The sequence below is a fragment of the Leuciscus leuciscus genome (assembly GCF_965113295.1).
Source record: "Leuciscus leuciscus genome assembly, chromosome: 1".
NCBI classification, from domain to species: Eukaryota; Metazoa; Chordata; class Actinopteri; order Cypriniformes; family Leuciscidae; genus Leuciscus; species Leuciscus leuciscus.
The window spans coordinates 68,766,498-68,792,493 of record NC_138725.1 but is presented as its reverse complement, the minus strand read 5'-3'; the positions used below and the strand labels follow the sequence as shown (position 1 = coordinate 68,792,493).

The window sequence follows — 25,996 nt, the reverse complement described above, 5'->3', positions numbered from 1 at the left end:
GAATAACTACTAGGCTAAGAAGTTAAGTAAATGGTGCTCTTGTTCATTAATGCAATCACAATATCATAAAAAATAAATGGCTTTAAAAATAAGTTTTTGTGTGAGCTAGGGTTCATGATATTTTGAACACATCCTTGTGTTTGGATAAACAAACAGGAATAACATGATCAGGATACTTGTATAAACTTTGCCTTGCCAGACTTAAACTATATATATATATATATATATATATATATCCCCAATAATCCCTCAATAAGCATTTACACGTCCAAAATAAAATTATGAGTTTATTTCCACACAAAATGGACTATATAGGCGCTTGCAACAGACTCATTGCCACCAAAGCGCTTTACAGATTGCCTCACATTCACCCATTCATTCACTCATTCATACACCGACGACGGTACCCTGATATATATATATAGGCCTACAACATGTTTTTTTTTTTTATAAACTCGTAATTGTATTACTTTTGGACGTATAAATGCTTATTCATTTCTCTTTCTTATGAGACTGTTGTAAGCGACTTACCGTGGTGGAATCGCGCTGGGCAATGGTTTCTGCGATGGTCGCACACAGTGACGTGTTGCACAAAATTGCGCCAAAATATCAATCATAATTAAAAAGTACAGTCTTAATATTTTTTTATAATATTTTTTAATATAATTTTAAAGGGTCAGCATAAATGTCTAAGTGAAGGAAACACGGGTATATGTAGCCATTACATTTAAACACACCACTTCCCAGAATGCATCCATCACTTTGCCAAAGGATATGTCCATATTAAGCAATATAAACATTTCTGCAGTAGGCTATTTAATTTATTACAACATCATAATCAGTATTGAGATGAAAGTTCTATAAAAGTAGGCGAATATTGTTTATTTATTTTTTTTGTCGCAAAAAAAAAAGCAAAGTTGTAGGCTCACTATAGTATAAGCAATTGCAAATTGAAATACCATCGGCAAAATATCCCACCTAAATTAAGGCATGTTTTAAGCCTACAGCAAATATGCAGTCCTGCAATTATGTCGTTTTAATGTAGGCCAAAATTATATATATATAAAAAAAAAAAAAAAGAGAGCGAGAGAAAAAAGTCGTGATACCGATTTAGTCAAGGGTTTCTGCCCTACGAAAATGTATGGTCACCGCGCCAATGATTGTAACAGTATATGCGCCGCACGCTACTGTAAAATGCACATTTGCAGCATAATTAATCGCCTGAAACCATACTTTCCAGCTGGATGGATAACCCCCATTTCGTCAAAATCCAAAGATGAGGGATTTGCATTCAAATATCGGACGACCCTCTCCGTTGTCAAGCGACGAATGGGGGTAGCTACCCTCAACGTCGGCTTATGGACGTGAGGGGGAAATGATCAAACTATGTGATCTACAATTATAAAATATCCCACCTAAATTAAGGCATGTGTTAAGCATACAGCAAATATAAAGTCCTGTAATTATGTAATTTTAATGTAACCCAAAATTATATAAAAAAGAGAAAGGAAAAGTCGTTATACCGATTCAGACAAGGGTTTCTGCCCCACGAAAATGTATGCTCACCGCACCAATGAATGATTGTAACAATATGCGCCGCACGCTACTGCAAAATACACATTTGCAGCATAAAATCAGTCGCCTAAAACCATACTTTCCAGCGCAGGCAAACCGCTGGATGGGTAACCCCATTTCTTCAAAATTCAAAGATGAGGGATTTGCACTCAAATCTATCGGATGACCCTCTCCGTTGTCAAGCGACGAATAGGGGGTACCCTCAACGTCGGCCTTTGGTACGTGAGGGGAAAATGACCAAACGGCAGTATGTGACGAATAGGGGTGAGACCGTGTTGCAAACACATGTATGATGCGAAAACAAAACCATCGAGCGAAATACCGGAGTGAACATGGCTGTGAACGACTTTTGCAGATTATGTGAAGTAAATCTACGCATCCACGGTACAATCAGCGTCTACGTCACGGCTCTCAGCCCGCCCTCTGTTCGTTGATTGGCCGGCTGTTTTGAGGCCGGAGGAAAACAGGGAAAACGGTCGCTATCTCAGACTGAGTACAGAAGCGAACTGAAATTGAGCGGAAGTACGAAGTCTGACGTAGTCAGGCTAAGGCTGTGTGTCCACCAAACCGTTTTTAGCCAGCTGATAACGCCTAGCTGTGAATGCTTGAGAGCGTTTGGCTTTTTTTTTTTCAGTAGAGATGCTTTGCTTGTTGTTATTATACGGAATATTCGCGAAAGTGTTACTAGTATCTCATTTCACAGATTGTTTGTTTCTGTGTTGTTTCTATATAAAAATGTCGATAGATTATAAAGTATTTGCTCTGGCTCTAGTTTAAAACTATTTTGTTTAATTATTATGCTTGTTGTTGTCATCTGTTTACTTTGTACGAGCAGAGTGTGGCGGTTGTGTGTTATTAGTCCCGCCCCTCCTCCACTGTGATTGGACGGCTGAGTAAAAAGTGACAGTGATGAGCACTGCATTTTACCCAAAGTTGAACATTCTTCAACTCTTGGCGACCGGTAAAGTGTCACTGAGTGTAAAACGCAAAAGGCGAAGCTTGAATTTCCAGGTATGTCCCTCTTTGGCGAATGTATTTTCAAGATAGTCCCGCCCCTCCTCCACTGTGATTGGACAGCTGGGTAAAAAGTGACAGTGATGAGCGCTGCATTTTACCCAAAGTTGAACATTCTTCAACTCTTGGCGACCGGTAAAAAACGACGAATGCTCAGTGCATCAGCGTGAAAAAGACACTCAGCGGCGCTCCCACTGAAAACTATTGGAAAAATATGCCAGTCGCGTGAAAAAACGCTTTCGTGGACACAGGGCCTTATTCATTGTAGAATCAAAAAGGATTTAAATATTAATAATGAGTGAATGCAAGTACATTGATATAAAGCAAGACAGTTGAAAAGGCTTTAGAAAGACAAACCTCTCTCACTCTTCTTTTCAAAACCTTGGAGTAGTCAAAGTTGTTTTGCCTCACTCTCCTACAGCATTCTGGACACTCATCTGAAAGACAGTCAATATAACATTGAAATAAGTATACCAATATACCAGTATAGACAATACCTAACTGTGACGGCAGAATCAATGTGTAGTTGATACATCATATCATTTTAAATAGAGAAAATGTACTTAACACTTTTTTTTTTGCTTCATCTTGCTGGCTACCCTCTGTTGGACTGGATCTGTATAAAAAACATACAAGATACCACATTTTATTAAACACTATTTCTGTCAAGACCTGTATCGTCAAATATGATTGACAGTTAGCATATAGTTTGGATTGGTGGTATGGTTCTGTTCTGGCCAAGAACTCCCAGCGCATCCATGCAGCCTAGCATAGAATCATAAGAGCAGACATAAAAGTATTGCAGATATCATTAATTCATTTGAATGTACAATATAATTAAGAGAATTTAAGTCTGATTCAGGGGTAATCAGAATGCTATAATGACTGACGAGAGGTGGAGCTGGGGATGGAGGAGGGTAATTCGCTCCTGAGAAACGCGATAGCTGCTGATAATACTGAAGGAGCTTATACATGTATACAGTAATACTGTATATAGGCGTCGTATTCCTATAGGTAGACGTGGATCAGCTGATTCGAGCTTGACTAATGTGACCTGCCAGAACTGACGCTATGCTTAATATTTAAATACAGTAAGTTTACTAATTTACTAGTCTAAATTACTAATTTAGAATATACAGTATCGGTCAAAAGTTTGGACACGCTTTCCCATTCTCTTGGATGGGTAGGTGGGTTCAAACTTTTGACTGGTACTATATTAAAAAAACATAGTTCTGTGATAACATACTTATTAACACAGTTCTAATAAAACATTACTGACTAATAAGGAAATATACTTCACTTTGTCTTTTTTTTGCTTTCTGGCCCCAGGGTCTTGTGGCTTTTGATGAGCCTGTGGTCTCAGTGGCAGTAGCTTCTGGAGTGCCGTTGGTCTCAGTGGCTTCTGGAGGTGCTGTAGTTTCTGTGCTACTTGTGGCCTTCTTCTGTCTTTGAAAATGAACTTGCAGACAAGACAAACATCACACACAAGAAAAATTTTACGGTTTGCCTTAATCTCAGTGCCCCTTTATTCCATATAGCCTATGACTAATTATTGAACCACAAGGAAGAGGACCTGCGGGCGAGTGATGATAACAGGCTAGTATATATAATAAGATTGATTTGTACATTACAGGTGTGTTATGCTATGATTAAAAAGTAAAATTAATTATCTACAGTCTATATCAACAAATATAGTCATCGAGTTCCTAGTCAAGGTAATGCTGTCTCTTAATGTCTGATCAGAGCATTCTAGATTTTCTGCCTACTTTTTATCTAGCTTGTTGACTTGGCTTAACTGCTAAAGAAAACAATTGGGTGATCACATGCTGCTTTATCCTATTATGGCTGAAAGTAATGCTCATACTTTGCATCAATAGAAAAATAAAGATAATGATACTTGTGGGTTCACATTGCTTTGGGTTCCTTAGGGTTACCAGTGTTTTCAGATTAATCCAGAGCTTCATATTTGTAAAAAAAAGACTTACTCTTTAGCACAGCTTCATAAATATGTTTAACCCTCTGAAGCAAATCAGGATCCAAAATATAATCCCCTCCTAGGATGACATCGGCCACCAAGCTTCCTTTGCACTTCTTCCCCAAAAGTAGTATGGGGAAAAAATAAATAAATCAAGGGCAGCAAGTTTGTCAAGCTGAAATAAAAACATTATTAAATAAAAAAAAACATGCACCGAATACAATAATTTAATTTAAATATTAATTTCATGACAACTGTTTATTGGTCATATTAAATGTACAACTCATATCAAGGAATTCATTACTACTACATGTTTCACCAGCCATGTTTCCATCAAAATTTGGGGAAAAAACGTCCTCAATTTAGCAAAAACATTTTACGGTCGCTTGAGGTGGTTTTTGTCTTTTTCAAAAATGTGGTGTATGGGAAACCACTTGGGCGGTGTTGCTCGGGACCCTGAGTCTTTCTCCGGTAACGGCCCCCATAGTGCAGAGGTCCCATCTCCTAAGGGTTGGGTTGTTTGCAGGCCAAAGCTGGTGGGAAACGGGGCTGGTTAGGGACAGCTTCAGTGTGGGAGGATCCCCTAGCGGGATCTTAATTAATTCCCTCCAACCCAGTTGATAGAAATATACCTGATTGATATTTTATACTTTTTCGAAACATTTCAAAAGTTCGCTTGACAATTACATGGAAACATGGCTATTGACTGTTAAACTTTACTGTGTTAATTGACTTAACTTCATAAATTCCTATTAGAATCCTGAACTTTGACCTAACCTTACCAACACATGGCTGCTATTGAGAACAACTGTCCTGTTGTTGTTTTTCTTGACTGACTCCTTCCATTCATTTTTTTTATTTTGAAAGTTGCATCTCTTCGCTGCAACTTTTGCTTTGTATGGCTGCAGTTGTTTGCAAAGCGGGCAAGCCTTGTATGCAACACTTATTAGGGTGTTGCACCCTGGGCACATTTTCTTTGAACTTCCTGGCATCTCTAAAATGAAGTAAAAAATTACATTAAAGCCTTAATACAACTTGTTTTTGGAACATGAGATCCAGTAACAAGAGGCACAATTGTAACGTTAGAATTCCTTAAACTAGGTTGTTACTATAAAGGGGGTTAGTACTACTGGCTAACCTAGCCACTTGCCAATGCCAACTGTCACGTGTCACCTATTAGCCGGGACGTCTGTATATTGGGCCTAATTGATTTGTCCCATACGTGACGTCCCTTGTCCCGTTTATTGTCTGCTACGCTGATCTAACCACTGACTGATAAAACAGCAACAGCAGCAGAGTTGCAAGCACATGTAAAGTCATGTTTTTCCTATTTCCTGTATGACTGTTAAAAGGCGCGTGACATTTGTCTGGGGTTTCTCATTCCAGATTTATGCAGTAACGTTAGGCCAAGTTATATTGTTATTATTGACACATCATGAGTCTAATGACAAAGAAATGCATCAATTATAATATTTAAGCAAAACGTGATCATTACTTATTATGAACCTCGTAACTTACCTGGCAGAGCGCAATGAGAAATGAAATCACTAAAGAAATCACCCAATCCCAAAGCGGACTGGGTACGTCTCCATAGCAACGGATGCTTAGGATCACGGGTAATGCTGGCATCCACTAATTAATTAAATTAAATTAAATGCATTACATTTATTTTAATTAAATTACTATCCAAAACAAATCCCCGTTCTCACAATCGAAGGAGAAACAATTAAAACTGATGGTCATAACGGTCGATAAGGCTCATGGGTTCTGCAGATTACTGTTAGGTTTGACACACCAAACCGATAGAAAAACGGTATTTCTCAAAAAATAAACAGCAACTTTTAGAAGCAATAGCCGTAGCACAACTCTGCAGTCTCGTTAATTAACGGGTAGAATATATTAACTATATTTTTACTGGAATGAATCACTGACGATGAGAAGCCTACAGAATAAATCAATAAAAACAATGACAAAAAAATCTCTGATTAAATGTTGAGAAATGTAGCGCTTAAAGTAAAAAATAATAATAATGACAAATGAGGAAAAAAAAAAAAAAACAATGTTCCCGAGTGGCAAAAAGAAAAACGTGGTGCAGACACAAAATATAGCTTATTGAAATAGCTACAGTAGATCGAAAGTCGTGCTGAGTGACAGGAAAAAAATGGGAAATTTGTGTTCAAGAACACGAATCAATAGTTTATATTTCGTGACGTCACAAACTGCTATAAGAATAAACAATGTCACTCTTTAGCTGTGATTTCAACTTTTCATTGATTGTTTAAATGTTTAATTAATTGTTTTATTATTATTGTTTTATTTTTTATTTTTTTATTTGTTAATGCACTCAATGCAGTGCTGTTTCTTCTTTGTAAAAGGAATAATTTTTTTTTTGTAAATGTCACTCTTTCCCATGAGACCAGGTTGGAATTTAACTTTAAAACATTTTCTTACACTCCTCCTTGAACTGCTCCCTTATCTTGGTGGAGGGGTTTGAGTACCCGGATGATCCTAGGAGCTAAGTTGTCCGGGGGCCTATATGCCCCTGGTAGGGTCTCCCAAGGCAAACAGGGCCAGGTGACGGGTCAGACTAAGAGCGGTTCAGAAGCCCATGAGACACAATCTATCAAGGACCGAGGCGTCGCCCGAGGCTGCAATCCCCGAACCCGGTGGTGGACACCGGAAGTAAGGGATGCCGTCAAGCTGAAGAAGGAGTCCTATCAGGCCTGGATGGCTTGTGGGACTCCTGAGGCAGCTGACGGGTACCGGCAGGCCAAGCGGACTGCAGCCCAGGTGGTCGTGGAGGCAAAAAATCAGGCCTGTGAGGAGTTCAGTGAGGCCATGGAAAAGGACTATCGGTTGGCCTCGGAGAGATTCTGGCAAACCGTCCGGCGCCTCAGGAGGGGGAAGCTGTTGACCTCATCTAGGGATATCGTCGGACGGTGGAAGGAATACTCTGAAGATCTCTTCAATCTGACCGATACATCCCACACACACCCCTCCGAGGGGGACTCGTCCATCACCCAAGCTGAAGTCACAGTTTTTTACGATTGCTATGACAGATTTTTCAATTCTTTTAACAATTTTCCAAAACTCTTAACACAGTTAGCACTACATCCGTCTGTGTAAGCTATACTATTAACACATTTCTTGTTGCTTTAACACAAAATGCATACAATTAACACAAATTTAAAATGCTTGAACTTCTTTTACACACAGGCTCAAACAAGACCAAAACAATGGATTTTTACTGCCAAATTTACCAATGCTTTAACACTGTATGTCAGAACAGATAACACCGTGTTCTAAACCTAACCTTACAGGCTAAAGTCAAGGTAAACAGCTGCTTATATTGTGAATTGAAACACAAATATATCCCCTGTATTTTATTCCATTGCTACTGAGAAACAGCTGATTGAATTATGCAAAATTATGTGGCAATACATGTGGCCAAATGCAGAAGACCAGGCAGATTAGAAGGTGACTCTTTTTTTTCTTTTTTCTTCTGGTGCTTTTTCTGTTCGTATATTTTTTATTTTCACATAATAAATGGCATCTATATTGCATATTTTTGTTATCTTGCAGTAATGTCCTTTTGCAAATAAAGTCTTTATTGCAGCAATTCTGTCTCTGTCTTCGTTTTTTCATTACAGTAACCGTACATTCTGTAAAGCACTCTGAGATGGGTCTTTTTTATTGAATTTCTGCAGCAAAAGACCTAAACCCAACAAAACTAAAATGTAGAGAGACTTAAAAAGAAACTGCAGTGCAAAACACAATCTATGATCAATACAATATATAAGGGCATACCTGACACATATAAAATAATGCAGTTTCTGTAATTCCATCTGATGTTAGTGTTTTTATGACATTGTGCTATGATTGACTAAATCTTCCTGTTGGACGAGAACGTATGTTAGTGTTTTGAAAAATTATTTGATTTTGAGACATGTTTGCAGTGTTTTGGCAGACATAGTGTATTGTTGCTAGTGTATTATTGTATTTTGAAAATTAGTGTTGGAGTTTAGTTTACAATGTGTGCTTTTGAGCATGAAATGAACTGTTTTGCCAATTGTGTGTTGTAGGTGTGTTGGTGCGTTAAGAGTTTAGGAAATTTGTTAAAAGTATTGAAAAAAATTGTCATAGCGCGATTGTAAAAAACTGTAAGAAGCTCCTTGTTGGCAAGGCACCGGGGGTGGATGAGATCCGCCCTGGGTACCTCAAGTCTCTGGATGTTGTGGGCATGCAGCATCACATGGCGGTCGGGGACAGAACCTCTGGACTGGCAGACCGGGGTGGTTGTCCCTCTTTTCAAGAAAGGGAACCGAAGGGTGTGTTCCAACTACAGGGGGATCACACTTCTCAGCCTCCTCGTGAAAGTCTATTCCAGGGTACTGGAGAGGAGAATTCGGCCGATAGTCGAACCCTGGATTCAGGAGGAACTGTGTGGTTTTCGTCCCGGTCGTGGAACACTGGACCAGCTCTATACGCTCTCCAGGGTACCTGGAGTGTTCATGGGAGTTTGCCAAACCAATCCACATGTGCTTTATGGATTTGGAGAAGGCATTCGACTGTGTCCCTCGTTGTGCCCCCCAACATTGATAATAATAATAAATGTTTCTTGAGCATCAAATGTTCATATTAGAATGATTTCTGAAGGATCATGTGACACTGAAGACTGTCATGTGGAGTCAATGATCATGTGACTCACTGAAGAGAGTAGTTTAGTTTGTTTAGTTTGTTTATTTATAAAGCACATTTCAACAGTCACAGGACTGACCAAAGTGCTGTACAATCATTAAATAGAACATAGCATACGGTTAAAATACACAACAGCTGAGAGGTTACAGTATAGTATTAAACAATTTAAACTATAGACATATATTCAACATCAAATTAAAATATATAAGCTACAGAAGAGAGGACACTTAGATGGTATTAAAAGCTAAGGAGAATAGATGAGTTTTCAGTAGGGATTTAAAAACTGATAGCGAGTGAGCTGTTCTAATTTGTATTGGCAGGTTGTTCCATAATCTGGGTCCCACTACTGAAAAGGCTCTATCTCCTCTACGCTTCAACCTTGTGCAGGGAACAGCAAGTATATTAAGATTACTAGATCTTAAGACACGGGACGGGCTGTATAAGTGTATAAGTTCTGATAGATAACTTGGAGCAAGATGGTGCAGGCATTTGAACACGAGTAGGAGAATTTTATAATCAATCCTATATTGGACAGGTAGCCAATGTAAAGCTCGCAGGATGGGTGTGACATGATCAAATTTACGTGTTTTCGTAAGAAATTTATTGAATTTCAGAGAGTAATTATGCTGAAAACACATCATTTACATTTGTTCAAAGGAACAAATTACATTTTACAATATATTCAAAAAGAAAACACTTATTTCAAATTGTAATAATATTTCACTTTATTACTGATTTTACTGTATTTTTTTAAATGTAGTGTATATATATTAGTGGTGGGCCGTTATCGGCGTTAACGTGCTGCGTTAACGCGAGACTCTTATCGCGCGATAAAAAAAATATCGCCGTTAATCTATTCTCCAAGTTGGGTTGGGAGCTGTCTCTATACTACACAAGCTATGATGACGCAATCTACCCGCGGCCGCGAGGTAAACCCGGCTGCAACGCATATTCGTCGTCATCTTAAGTAAACACGGCTGAAAGTGAAAGCTGGTGAAAAAGATCGGTGCAACATCCATTATTTGGACTTGGTTCGGGTTTAAGCCGTCAGACGAGCAGCAGCAAACTATATACAGAGTGTGTGGGGTAACAGTTCGGTAAGTTAACACACGACTAATCCGTTCGACCACCTCAAATTCAAAACGAAACATGATATCACTGAATACCAGCGCGCGCGTATTATTCCCATTCCAATATATCATAGTGGTGTGTAGCACATAATCTCGATTTTAAGAATCGTTGTTGTGTTTCTTTTTAACTGAAAAGACATCAGTTAGACAATATTCTAATTTTAAATTTGGGGTTTCATAAGCTCCAAGCCATAATAAACATTAGACCTACTTAAGTCTCTGCAGCTAGTGTACTTAAATTTTATTTATCTGCAAAATTATGTTGTATACTTACAGTTTTGCACAATATATGTTCTCAAAACTACATACACCCTTTTAAAAAAAAAAAAAAACATTTAGCAGTTGTTTAGCATGGGTCTGTGTAATCTGTTCTGAAATAGTTTTATTATAATATACTATATCGTTATTGCAAGAGGCTGCAATGTATATCACAATATAGATTTTAGGCCATATCGCCCATCCCTAATTGATAGCCTATAGTAGTTGATAATAACATAGGCTTACCTAATGTTGCCTATGGACGGTAACAGTACAGTAGTAACCTTTTACAGTCTATGAGTAGAACAGCTTTCTCAAGCAGTTTGTGATGCATTTTGGAAACAGGAGATGAGCCCCTGGTCTAATGCGCCACCTGGCTTGAGAAACCCGCTCTCAAAGACTTACTTTTATAGTCATTATTTGGGTAGCACACATATTCTGAATGCCTTCGGCAGAATTCAAATGAGCCATTTTAATCTAGATTAATCTAGATTAATTTCAAAATTAATCTAGATTAATCTAGATTAAAAAAAATTAATCTATGCCCACCTCTAATATATATATATGTAGTGTAATTGTGAAATGTTACAGCAGAGTGCAGCAGATACATGAGAAGTCTTACTGTGAAAATACTGTGAAAGAAATGCAATTATTAACCTGGAAAAATCCTAGGCTATAAAAAAAAAAATTAACAGTGTTGTGATACAAACTCAAGAGACTAGAATCTGTTGATGTTTATATATATATAGGCTAATTCATGAACACGAATGTGACAGATTTTTTAGTTCTAATGATGTAAGTTACTAGCCTGACTACGTCAGACTTCCTACTTCCGCTAATTTCATTTCGCTCCTGTAGTCAGTCTGAGATAGCAGCCTATCTTTCAGTTTTCCACCGGCCTGAAAACAGCCGGGCCAATCAACGAACAGAGGGCGGGCTGAGAGCCGTGACGTAGACGCTGATTGTACCGTGGATGCGTAGATTTACTTCACATAATCTGCAAAAGTCATTCACAGCCATGTTCACTCCGGTATTTCGCTCAATGGTTTAGTTTTTGCATCATACATGCGTTTACAGTGGAAGTTAGATGCGGCTGAGCATGCGCATAACACACGCCATAACCAAACATTATGTGATTGGCTTACGGGTAACCAATGATTTTAAACTTCAGACAAGCGCCCCCCCGCGAGAGAGAAAACACTTCTCTATTATGCCATTCCAGACTCTGTCTACGAAGCAAAGTGAAGTAGCAGAGTCTGGTATTACCAGGCTAGTAAGTTACTGCGCAAAGTATTACATGATTGAGAGTAATCGATATAAAAGATATAAGGAGAGATAAGTGATATCTCCATATAGACTAAGTTTGTAACTCCTAAATTGTAAATGTTAGACAGATGCTGCTTTGATTGAAGCCAGTGAGACTTCAGCAGCTTCACACTCAGTCACAGTGAAGATCTGCTGACGAAACACTTACTCTAACTCGCTAGTTAAGAATTTTCCATTATAGAAACACATGATTAGAGTTCTCAGATCTCTACTTTTCCCTTGATCTTCCTCTCCTCTTTATTAATAGTATGTTAACTAATGTATAACTAGAGTTTAATAAATGGAAGATTATTGTAAAGTGTTACCGATTTTTATTTATTTATTATACACCAATTCAGTGTTGGACAGATCAGTTGTTTTAACCCTTCATTAAAGTGAATGGTTCAAATGAGTCATTATGCATATCGGACATGTCATTAGCAGACGTGTAGCCTATGGCAGGCATTGTGTGATTATCTCGGCAGTTTAGGACAGGACATCGCACAAGATTTGTTTCATCACTGAATAGGTTTTTTCGTTTACTGAAATTGTGGTTTATGTCAGCTGAATGGGCGGCACGCTTTTTAGAGAAGATAAGGCAACGTTTCTTTAGTACAATTCACACCCCGCGGTAATTCAAGAGAAAAAAATTCCAAATGCTCCACGTGAAACTGGTCTTCCGACCTTTTACTATCGTGTCAGTAGGCTTGTTTGAGATGCGCCTTGCCTCGCCTGAAATGTATGCGAGAGTAGGCGGCTGCAGTGAGAGGAGGAGTGAAAAAAGCGCAGGCAAGCCGGACAGATCTCTCTTCTCGTAGTGGATCTGACACCTGCGAGATCAAAGATGGATACTAGAGCCCGACCGATATATCGGCGGGCCGATATTAGGCATTTTTCAAACTATCGGTATCGGCATTTATAATGGCCGATAAATGAATATTTAAAAAATAAAATAAAAGCGGACGAAACACCCTTCAACCATGTTATGAGTGTTGGCGCTGCATAGTTTGTCCACCAGAGGGCACTATACAAGGAAGATCGCTCGGGCTACAGGAGTGGTTACGAACAGAGTCCAGAGTTCACCTGAGTCGGGATGATTCTGTCAGCATTAAAGACTTTTAAAATAATTTAACTCGCGTTCATGTTTGAATGCCTTGTGTTTGTGATGCAAAAGACTATGCGCGCTAACCATTACCATAGTAAACATAGTAAACGCTTGAAGATACGCATAGTGTAAAAACATAGTGAACGCTTGAAGAAATCAGACCAATCATAAAGGCTATAACAGTTATGTTTTTATTTTATCTGTCAGTAGCCTACGTCTCGTCTCTTTATACCGGACTATCATAAAATAAAGCATCTTTTTTTTCGGGAGCTTCCTCTGTTTCTCTGACGGAAAATATCTGTATGGGAGTCGAGAGAGTGCTGCTAAAGCTCCTCAGGTCGTATTTTTGGTGGCATATATTTGTAGAAATTATCATTCTTTCTAAATGTGATGTAAATATGTCCTGTAACTACCAGATAAACAGTAACAGACGCGACTGAAGTAGTAAGTGTGTCCTTTCTTTTGTGAAATAAAGTTAGACCTAACGGTAATTTATTTCTGAGTGACTAATGTGCAATTTTGACATAAATTAATTCATTATGATCAAAGTATCACTTTTTATTGTAAACCTGTGGTAAAACATCGATGCTTGGGTTTTAAATATTCAAGTAAACAACAAAAATTCCAGCAAACGGCCGCTTTTATCATGTTTGTTTTCAAGGCTGTTTCCAGTGATTTCTGATTAGTTTTCTGATAAAACTTCCATTTGTTGGTGAAATGATGGGTTAGTGTGACGTTGTTCCAGAGAGGCGTGTTACGGGCGTGTTTTAGTGAAGCGCTGTGGAGCTTCTGGCCCGACAGTGGAAACGCAGGCCCGGTGCTATTAGCATTATTATATTAATAATAATAGTTTACTTTTTTTTGTTCAAAGGACTTTAAGTTTCATATCTTAAGTTTGTATTTTTATACATTATATTTATCAGAACTTTAATATATTCTGTTCTGTTGTGACAATAAAACAAACAAGTTTATTTTTAAACTACATTATCATATTTTAGTAAGGCTGAGGACTCTTAAATAACGACAAATAACTAATGTTAGGGAAATCTGTTCATGTTTTGTTACGCGTTTCTGGATAAAATATATATATATATATATATATATATATATATATATATATATATATATATATATATATATATATATATATATATATATATATATATATATATATATATATATATATATATAGGCCGATATATCGGAATATCGGATTTTTAAATCACCAAATATTTGTATCGGTATCGGCCTTAAAAATCCTTTATCGGTCAGGCTCTAATGGATACCGCGGGATTCACGCTTGTGCACAGTGTTGCTAATAAACTGGATGTAATTCAAGTTCTGTTGCTTTTATATACAAATAAATAAAATGAACAAGACACCCAAAGTACTTGTTATTTAATTCCATTCCAAATACATGTTTATCAATATTTTTTTTCTTTAATACAGACATATGTTATTATTTTTTTTATAAAAATTAAATTGCATAACCCAAAGAGATCGCACTGTCATATAGTTTGGGAATATTCACACATAACATATACACATAAAACATGATATTAGAGTTTTAAAAAAAGAGAACAATACATCACAGTTGTTTAAACCAATGAGCATTAAGCTGTGTCGTCAGCAAGTCGTTTCCCATCGTGCTTTTGATCAGCGCAGTCGGCAACTGCGCTCGACTGCAGAATCCGACACGCGCGCCTTGCGCTCTCGAGAGATTTTTGACATACGTCAGCATGACATCAGAGCAAGGCGGACCGCACTCGGACACATTTCTATGGAAGGCGAACGGGGCCAAAAGTCTTTAAACGAAACGCGTGATTTTTGACCGCGTCAACACGCACTGTTTGTCCGCGATTTTTTACGCGTTTCTTTTGTACGTGTAGACACGCCCATTCTGGTCGTGTTAAGGCGTCAGTTATGGTCGCGTTACTTTAGTACGTGTAAAGACGCACAGTTTTACCATGTTAAGATGACCAATTTGGACATGTTTCTCAATGCGCACATTATAGATGCGCACCATGTTCGAACTTGTAATATGTTTTAAAGCAGACTTACTTTTAGATTTACCCACATTTTAATCCTTTAGTTAATTGTGGCCTTTTTTTTTTAACTGATATCTTAACTGCTAGAGTAAATTAATTCATGTTACATTGTAAATTAAGTAAATGCTATATATTCCATATTATACAATATAATTTATTTATATGGGTTATTAAATGTTTAAGTTATTGGCTTATCATTTTCAAAAGTATATAACTTACACAGCATAGGCTATATTTATAACTGAACACACACACAGAGAGAGAGAGAGAGAGAGAGAGAGAGAACTTTATTCACTTTAACATAATAATGTTTTTGTAATTTGGTGTTCAACCCAAAACCTTTTATTATCATATTTTTGTCAGAGCTGTTGTGTAAACAAATAAAAATAAAAATAAAATAAGACAGCAGGTTAAACTATGTCCTCAGAACAAGAGTAGCCTAAAGTGTCTGTTTTATCGGTAAAAGCCAATAACCAACTGGATATACAAACTTCTTAAAATTAATTTCCACTTTGTGAATCACAAGTGGTGATAAACGTTTTTAAAGTCTATAAACTGTAACTGTTTTAAACACAAATTGAGCCAGAGAATTTTTAACGCATGTGCTGAGATCATTGGGGGGAGCTGCGCAATCACATATATATATATAGCCTACTATTAATAAATGAGAAACTTGGCCACTAAATATTTAATTTTCAATTATTTTAATGATCACAATTAAAGTTTTAATTGTATTAAATTGAACAAGCGCAACATTCAGCATTCAAGCAAATATTCTAAAAGATGTATTATTAATAATAATGTTATTTCAACATAATATCTCGTTATTTCAACATAATATGTGTGCGTGCAACAAGCAACATGTGCATAAATCCGGTGACGCGTGTATTGATTTTTATTAATAAACGAGTGTTTTCTGACAGTGTCGACTGCAAAGATGAAGTTGATCGCCATATTCGTGAACGCGCCTATAGAGAGAAATGCACATAATGGATTACATAATCAGAGAGTAGCCCTTTTCTGTTCGTTTTGAATTATTTCGTTTAAAGACATTTCAAGCTTTGTGTATTTGATGTATTTCTCATGTCTGTGTGAGGCATACACTGAGTTTCGTTAAGTTAGGATGAGATGCGCTCCAGTTAACGTAAAATGCAAGTGACCGCGCGGGCGCCTCCATGATTATATTGTCTGTTATATTGGCTTCCTATTTTTTAAATCCAGGCAATTGGTTGATGAAAAATTGATTAAAATTAATATACAATTTATACAAAACGAAATTCACTTTAAAGAAAGGTTTTCTACAGAACAAAACTTAATGAAGTGGTCAAAATCATGTCTCAATCAACCTTTCCATGTCTCTCGATATATTGCGCATCCTATCTTACTCGTGCTGTTCACTTTTCTATAAATCAACATAAATGGAAACAAAATATGAATGGAGAAATGTTCTGCTATGACTATGAGTTTGTTTGTTTGTGCTGTTCTGTCTCTGTGTGTTTTACAGTAGCCTAAACATCATCGTAGTGAATACTATCATATAATATAATAATATAATATATAGGCTTCTGACGATAACAAGTTTCTGCGAGCCTAATTTGGAAACAAATGAAACATTCAAAATGTGTTTTTATATTTATAACATATGATAGGCTACAGTTACAGTTCAATAAACAAGTAATTAATATTAAGTCAGTTGAATGTTAGATACAATAAATGTTCTATTTCAGCAGCGAAAATAGTTCCACAGCATATCTCAAAGGAAAACTTAACTGTGTTTCATTACCGAATGATTCAGTGTTTTGAACGAATCAGTTGAGTCAAAGATTAAATGAATTCCTATTAATTTACAACTGCCTCATCCCTGAATGAATCAGCCGTTTGAATGAATCGTTTGAATAAATGACTCACTCATTAAGACGGTCGCCTGCCGCCTCCTACTGGCGGTTTATAAATATCATTTCTATGTACAAATAATATTTCTTATTTGTATATTCAAAAAATATTTTAAATAATCTTATTACATTATTTAATGCAGTTTAATTTGATTGGTACAGCCCTTTATCATCTTATTATTCTAATGAAAGATGAAGCATAGGCCTATATTTAAAACGATTACGGAAAATGCCCTTTATAAAGATTAAAATATCATAAATGTACCTATTTATATATGTTAGAGCTGACTGAACAGTGATGAGAATACTGATTCGTAATATTATATTACGTAATTATATTTACAACACACACAAAAAAAATCTCATTTTTTTCCTGTTCAAACAAATGTTTTTACTCAGACAAGTGAATGACCGATCGAAGGACAAATGAAAAGGCTTAATGTTGAGCCCTGGTATATATATATATTTTTTTATTATTATTCATTTATTTACCCATAAACCTGTCTTTAGGAAGCCATAAGTTACAGTGGCAAAAATAACTTTGTGAAACACTTGGGGGTGGTGGACAGGGTTTAAATTAAGACAGGGGTATGCCTTAATCTAGTTAAACGTGCATTTCAATTATTTTATTCCACAGCTGATGTGTGCAGTTTTTTATTGCCTACATTAAAATAATTTTCTCTTGTTTTGTTTTTTAATTGCAGTCTTTTTCTTCTGCCATTCAAGCTTATCAGCGCTGTGGAATCTTAAGCTTTTCTTAGTTCAGCTGCACACAGTCTGAAAAGTTTTTTTTGGCAGTTTGCTAAAATAAAAGAGCCATCGTTTAAGCTGTTGACGTTTCTACCATGAGAAAGAACGTTAAACGAACAACTTAAAAGGGCATGACAAATCATGACATAAGACTGACATCACTCACAACGTACCAATGTATTATCCCTCATGAACAAATATAACGTCTGATGTTTGCATACGTGCATACCAGTATACCATTACGACATAGTTCATGAATAAACATGATGTCTGATGTTTGTATACGTATATACCAACGTACCATCGCGTCACATATGCAAATATAGTCTCAAATACAGCAATTTCATTGGCTGCTGTGCGTGTTGTCGTGTTAACGTGGACAAACGGTGCGTGTTGACGCGGCCGAAAATCACGCGTTTCGTTTAAAGACTTTTGTCCCCGTCCGCCTGCCATAGATTTCTAACCGGCATGCATCTCGCGCTGATCACCGGTGATCGGTTCTGCGCAGATTTTGCTCATTTCAGGAATCCGAATGGAAGATGGCGGTGATGGCGGAAACTTACTAGACGTCTCCTAATAAAAATCAGACTCCAACCTTAACAAACACTTAAGAGAACCTGAACTACACTAAACCAACTCAGCAAAATACCAACTAAAGACCCGACATACTTTAAAACTGTGTCAATTTGATTCACCGCGAAAGAAAGAACTTCAGAGAAAAACTGCTCGGTGAGTTGCAAGCTAGCAAATGCCTCAAACAAAACCTGCAAAAGAGAAAATGAGTCACCAACTACAAAAGCCTGAACTAAAGAGAAAAGAGTCCTCTCCAAAAGAAAAGAAAGTTGTCCACACATCGCTTGGCGACCATAACTACCAGGGATGTGCAGAAGAGGAAGAAGTGAAACTTGTCTCTCTTCCTGATACCCCACTAAATAGCCCAGCACCCAAGAAACTTAACAGCGGGCAAACAGAGCCATCAATGTACGAGTTACAGATGACTATCTTGAAGACTGTAAACGATAGAGCCGATGAACTGGCACGTCTGATAAGCAGCAACGCAGCAGATATCAAAGAGCACAAAGTTTCTGTCAAGTTTGCACACGAAGAAATCAACGACATAAAATCAGAAAATGCTGCGCTTAAGAAGCAATGTGAAAAGCACCAGATGGTGATATTGTCACTGAAAGAGCGTGTAACTGATGCCGAACGCTACAAGCGAAGATGGTGCCTGCGACTTTACGGATTACCTGAGTAAGATAATGAGCACGTCAAACAGAGAGTGGCAGAGATCTGTCAGAAAATTACACCAGAAATGGGGGCCAGAGCAGCTGAGGGAATTGACATCGCACACAGGCTGGGAAGACGAGCGGAAGGCAAAACCCGCGGTGTCATCATCCTCTTCACTTTTCGCTCAGTGAGAGATGAGATCTGGAGAGCCGCCAAAAACAACGATTTCCTACGTGAGAAAAAGCTACGTCTTGAGGAAGACTTGACTAAAGAAGACAAGGAGAAGAGAGCTGCGCTGTGGCCAATTATTGAAAGAGCACGCAAGAACGGGAGCAAGGCGTACTTTGTGGGAGTTAAAGGATACATAGATGGTAAGGAGATTCGCCATGTGTCTGAAAGTTAAACCCAAACTGCCGTTTATGATGATGTTTTTGCTCTCTTACCCCATATCTCATTCGCTCTGATTAACAAGAGATTTTCGGGAATAAAAGAACTATATAAATGCAAGTTGGCAGAATTCGTTCTAAACCAATGTTCTAATTGTTATTTTAGACTGTGTTCACTTTGCTAGTAATGAATGTCCTAAATGTTACTTAACACTTTGTTCATACGGTTAATATGTGATGAACAATTTTCCAAAACTGTCAATATACTATATTGTTATTATTTTGCTATGTCCAAATGTAAAATACATACTCAATACAGGAGTCATTTTATAGGGTTGACGTCTTTGAGATAATATTGTGATAGTTTTATATATAAGGTTTTTTTTCTGGATTTAATTTTGGTATCTGTTAACACTAGGGGCCCTATCTTGCACCCAGCGCAAGTGACTTTGTACACCGACGCATGAATCATTCCTATTTTGCACCCGCGCAAAGCGGACTTTTCCCTCCACAGAAGCACGTCGGTAAGTTAGGAAATACACTTGCGCTCCCGGGGGCGGTTCAGCGCAAAGAGGAGGCGTGTTCCGGCGCAAACGTTCCTTCTTGCTATTTTGCAGGTTTAGAAAACAATTGCGCCACTAACCAGGAAAAAATAGTTTAAAGTCAGTGGCGCGTTGCGCATGTTATTCATATGCTATTTTAAGGGCGCATGCTTGGCCATAATCAATGTAGCGTGTGACCAACGCGCATACACTTTGATTCTCTCATCTACACAGAAGCAGCAGTTTTCATTTTTGCAAATCATACATTATTACGATAGATAGATAGATAGATAGATAGATAGACAATTTATTATAAAAGCATACATCTAGCTTACACATTTACCCAAATTATCATACGCCTGTTTAACCGAAGTTAATTTGGGTGGGTTTCTCCATTTCAATGTAACTTCTCTCTTTTACGGCCGTGACGAGAGCGTTGCTCTCCTCGGCTGTGAACCGCTCCTGGCGCGCGCCTGGCAAATCCGCCGTTACAATAGCAATCCGCTATGGAAAAAGCGCATCTGCTCTTAAAGGGAATGTGAGATGACGCTCTGATTGGTTTATTTCACGTTACGCCCAAACCACACCTATGAATAATGAAGCTACTTCAGACCAACCCATTTTAGATTTGCGCCTGGCGCAAGAGTCATTTATCCCGCCGGGAAAATAGCAACAGCGCCGAGACCCGCCCACAAAGTTACTTGCGCTTTGCGCTTTGACACTTGCGTTTCAGATCGGTAAAATAGGGCCCTAGGGGTCTGCGAAATATTGTAAAAAGAAAAGCGTTTTTCTTATTTTGTAAGGAGGCAAAGGCAGATTTTGTCTTTCTTCAAGAGAGTCATTCTTGCTCAGAGGATGAAACATTTTGGAAAAAGCAATGGGGGAAGGAAAGTTGGTTTTCTCATGGGTCTAATAGGTCTGCAGGAGTCACTATTCTAAAGGACAAATTCAATGGAAAGGTTTTGGACAAAAGAATTGATGATAAAGGACACTATATATTTTTGGTCTTGGAAATACATACGAATTTTGTTTTACTAGGGAACATTTATGGATATAACACTGACTTAATAAACTATCAATTATTAGAAGAGGTTGAAAATATTATTAATTCCCTCACCTACAAATACCCTTCAGCCAAGGTTATTTTGGGAGGGGACTTTAATATGGTATGGTCTCAGGACCTGGATAGACACCCTTCTAAAGCTAGAGATAGAGAAAACAGTCTTACCAAATTTTGTGCAAGATTAAACTTAGTAGACATATGGAGACACCGCAATCCAACAGAGAGGCAATATACATGGAACAACAATGATCTATCACGCTGCTCTCGAATCGACTTTTGGCTGATCTCTAATGACATGGAGAAACATGTCCTACTATAAAATTTGTCCTACTATAATGACAGATCATAGAACAATTTTTCTCAAATTAAATTGGTCACAGCAAAATAAAATAAATTCAATTATTGGAAATTTAACAATGCTTTGTTAAATAACAAAAACTTTACAGAATCTATAAAAAAAACGTATAAAACAACATTGGGAACTAGCAGTATCTGTAGATGAATACGGGAAACAATGGGAATTGCTCAAATATGAAATCAGAAAATATGCCATTAGTTTCAGCAAAAACTTAACTAAAAGAAAAAGAGCAAGAATAGAATTTTTAATCAAAGGTATCTCAGACATCATTTTAAATTCAACAGATAATGAACAATCTTTGCAGTTAGACTGCTTTCAAACAGAATTGGATGAAATTTATAAGGAAAAAGCTAAAGGGGCATTCATACGATCAAGACTAAAATGGTTTGAAGAAGGAGAGAAAAACAGCAAATATTTTTTGGCATTGAAAAAAGAAATATGGAAAGAAGTTCGTTAACTAAACTAAAAGTAAGAAGTTCCATAACAGAAGATTATAATACTATATCCAAGTCTGTGTCCGTATATTATGCTAATCTTCACAAGATGGACATATGTGCTGAGTCATCTGTTATTTTTAATTCACTTGTAGATATCAAGAAAGCAAGCACAACCTTCAGAGAGGAATGTGATTGAAGGGTTAAAATTTAAGAATCTATTTCAAATATGCTTCCTTACATAACATCACGGTAAAGAATATTGTATTTAGTGTTTAAGGGTAAGATAATGATTCTGCTCAGCAAAGTTGCCTTTCCTGTTTTCTCCTCATTGTCTTTAATGGCTCTTTGAGTCCCAGTATCACTCAGAATGATGGGATTAGCTCACGAATGATTCACTGAGAATCTCACCTTTTGTTCTGCAAATGGCCTTCGGACCCAAATGGCTCTTGGAGCCTTTATGCTGATTGAATTAGGATTGGCCAGACCCTCACAGTCTAGGGTGTTACCTTAACCTGTATACTCATTTACATGCTTTGTTTGAATTTGTCTCCACCTTCAAAAGTCCCTCCTCCTAAAATGCCTATAAGACACCCTGTAAATTTATATACTTTAGATTATGTTGGACGAAACCGCAGCCGTGCTCAAATAAAGAAACTCTTCTGTTTGAACGTGATCCCAACTGTCTCCTGGTCTCTGCTTCGATAAAAGAAAACTTTACAACAGATGGTGCTGTGTGACCCGGATGGAGAAAAAGGAAACTGAATCTTGAAACTTCAAGCTCAAAGATCTCAACAAAGCCTGACTAAGTTCCAGACTGAATCTTCTGAATCCAGATTGAAAACTTCAAGCTCCAAAAAGATCTCAAAGACTGAATTTTTCCAGACGGAATCTTTCTCTACAAACGAAAGACTTGGTGAGTTTTCACTCCATCTAAAGAACCTTTGCAGACCAGTACAAAATAGTTTTCCTCTGCGACGACAGAGAAGAAGTTAACAAACAGCTGCAGGGTTTTGTTAACTAAGTTATCCTCTAAAGTTGAATTTTAGAGATGAAATTTATCCTTTGTTGTTCAGGCAGGGAAGTTTAACAGTTACATGTTAATATTGTGTGTATCCTCTTGCTAGAGAAGGCCTGTCCTTTGTAAGCTAGAGAAGATTAGCGTCATGTGCTAATAAGATTGTACCCTCTGTTTGTAAGACAGTAGAGAGAAGTTTAGTGTTTGTTTGTGTGGTAACATAGAAATTCACAAAATGTTTAGGAAAAGTACTAGACAGATTACACCTTTTTGGACAGATAGTGAATTCAAGTCTTTGTTATCAGAGCACATGGACTCAATCGTGACTGAGGAAGTCAGATTGAATTTAACAAAGAAATTTGGCATTGATCCAGGCAAAGTTTGGTCAATCGAAGATTGTAAGAAGGTACTAGGAGAAAGTATTCGCAAGAACAGTGTGAAAAGTTTTATCTGTTGTCACCGAGAATTTGGTTTAACACTAGCTACAGAACAGTCTAAGCGCAACTCAGAGCTAGAGAAACAGATCAAAGAGCTCCGTGCTAGAATATCTTCGTTGACTAAGAAAGTAAACCGCAACAAAGATGCAGAAAAAACTGATGTGGAAGAAGTTAGTCAGCCTGATAACAATTATCCTGACTTAAAAGCTTTCTTTGAAACAGATGTAGTCATCCAATCAGTAACTGATCAGCCTGTAGATTCAGTGCAGGTTTGTGGGGCTAGGAGAAGATCTCAGGGAACTAAAAGTGTTACTCCGAACTCTTCTGTTGTCCAAATACAAACGGTTGCCAAAACATCTTTAGGTCCTAAGGATATAGATAGACTCTCCCAGAGTTTACCCTCAGCACGCACAAATTTTTCTGAATTTAGAAGAGCATTGTTCAGTAAAATGCATCTTTACGACATGTCGTTGCCGGAAGTCACACAGCTGATGTCACAAATTCTAACTGAATCTGAATTCAACAATTTTGAGTCTGCTGTTACTTCCGAACTGCAAAATGTCAGTAAAGGCGATTTAAGAGAAGGTGTTTTGAAAATCCTAAAGAATATCTTAGGACCCAAAATCGATTGGTCGAGAGTTACTAGCTGTGTACAAGAGAAAGAAGAAACTGTGAGTGAATATACTGAGAGGTTCTGTCAGGTAGCGGTAACGTACAGTGGAATAGTGGATGATTCCGAAAGTGTGTTAGCTGACAAAGGAGCTCTAATCCAAATTTGGGCAGATGGTCTTGTAGCTGAGTACAGAACAGCCTTGCCATTCCTAGATATTACGTGGGCTAAAAGAACTCTCAGAAGTAACCTAGAAAGTTTAGCTATTTGGGAAAGAGATTCGGATGTCAAAGAGAGAGTAAGAATTGCAGCAGTTTCTGTTAAGGTCAACTCAGAGAAGCCAAAGAAACGCAAAAGTCCTCGAGAAGCCAGTTGTTCTTACTGTGGCAAGCACGGACATTTTGGAAAAGAATGTAGAAAAAACAAAAATAACTTAAGACAAGTTAACAAGGTTAATCAGCTTCTGCTTAGCCTGCTTGATATTCTGAAGCAGCCCCTCCCCTCCTCGTTAAACTCGTGGGGCAACTTGATACGGTGTTAACCATTTAGGCTGTGATTGCTTAATCTCCCCAGTAACTTACAACAAAGATGAAAGACTTATTTTTGTTTAATAGAACAAAAGGAAAGTGACTGTCACAGTCTTTGTTTGGGGGACATTCAGAAAACTCACAGCCTTAAATGTTATACCACAGAAATATTCCAGTCAGACCCCCATGCTCTATATGATGTCTTTTAAGACTGATGTTTCACTGGAGAATGGGAAGTGCCAATTTTCTCACACACTGTACAGTTGTTTCCCCTACAGGGATAGGATAGGACACATGGACCAGTGAGGAGCCCAGGAAGAACTGGAAGCAACAGGCTTTCGGGGGCCAACCCTGTGGTGAAGATTCCCTTATAGGCCTTTCCCAACCATAGTCCATCCTCACCTCACTGTTCCTTTTAGGTGTCTCAAATCAATTAAGAAACAGGGAAAGAATGAAACGACCACAGTAGACCCTGAAAACGATAGAACCATAGTGTTTAAACTGCTACAACCTTAGTGTTTTGAAGAAATACTGCTCTCTGTTTTTCTGTTTTCTGTCTTACAGTGTGCAGATAAAACTTGATGGCTTTTTCGAGATCCATATGCAACGACCGTCTCATCTGCGTATGAAGCCCCAACCTCAAGAAGACAACCAGACCCACTGCTGAACAAACTATCACAAAAGAAAATGAAAAATACACAACGCAGAGAAATTCACGGACCCTAAATTGCATGTTTTGTTTCTGTGTCAGCATGCAATTACAGATGAACAACACAGAGCAAGTTATATGTGCCTGTAACTTACACCAGTTACAAGAATGAACTTTGTGTCTAAATTTGTATTTTTGTGAGAGTTTTTAAGAACTCTCAAAGAGGGGACTGAAGGGTTAAAATTTAAGAATCTATTTCAAATATGCTTCCTTACATAACATCACGGTAAAGAATATTGTATTTAGTGTTTAAGGGTAAGATAATGATTCTGCTCAGCAAAGTTGCCTTTCCTGTTTTCTCCTCATTGTCTTTAATGGCTCTTTGAGTCCCAGTATCACTCAGAATGATGGGATTAGCTCACGAATGATTCACTGAGAATCTCACCTTTTGTTCTGCAAATGGCCTTCGGACCCAAATGGCTCTTGGAGCCTTTATGCTGATTGAATTAGGATTGGCCAGACCCTCACAGTCTAGGGTGTTACCTTAACCTGTATACTCATTTACATGCTTTGTTTGAATTTGTCTCCACCTTCAAAAGTCCCTCCTCCTAAAATGCCTATAAGACACCCTGTAAATTTATATACTTTAGATTATGTTGGACGAAACCGCAGCCGTGCTCAAATAAAGAAACTCTTCTGTTTGAACGTGATCCCAACTGTCTCCTGGTCTCTGCTTCGATAAAAGAAAACTTTACAACAGATGAATTGTTATCTATCGAGGAAATAAAATGGGGAATAAAACATCTTAAACTCAACAAATCACCAGGGCCCGTATTCATAAAGATTCTAAGAATCCTCTAAGAAAACTCTTAATTTAGCTTAAAGACTTTTACGTAGGAGTCTTAGCTTAAAAGCGATTCGGGACCCATCTGAGAGCAACTCTGAGTAAGGAAAAGACAAAAACTTTCATCTTAGTAAGGAGGCGGGGTTGACCC

At 37.7% G+C, this 25,996-nt stretch overlaps 1 protein-coding gene and 1 long non-coding RNA gene across 2 annotated transcripts in view; one reads left to right on the top strand and one right to left on the bottom strand.

Moving 5' to 3' along the window:
• LOC309511858 (uncharacterized protein) overlaps positions 1–25,996 on the top strand; it is a 158,917-nt gene that overhangs the window by 16,658 nt on the left and 116,263 nt on the right. The gene's annotated exons all lie outside the window — the stretch shown is intronic.
• LOC309512841 lies at positions 1,834–4,750 on the bottom strand. Its single transcript, XR_014211199.1, has 3 exons — positions 3,890–4,750; positions 3,158–3,205; positions 1,834–3,026 (listed from the first exon to the last, which is right to left on the bottom strand). It is a non-coding gene; the product is annotated as an uncharacterized lncRNA (long non-coding RNA).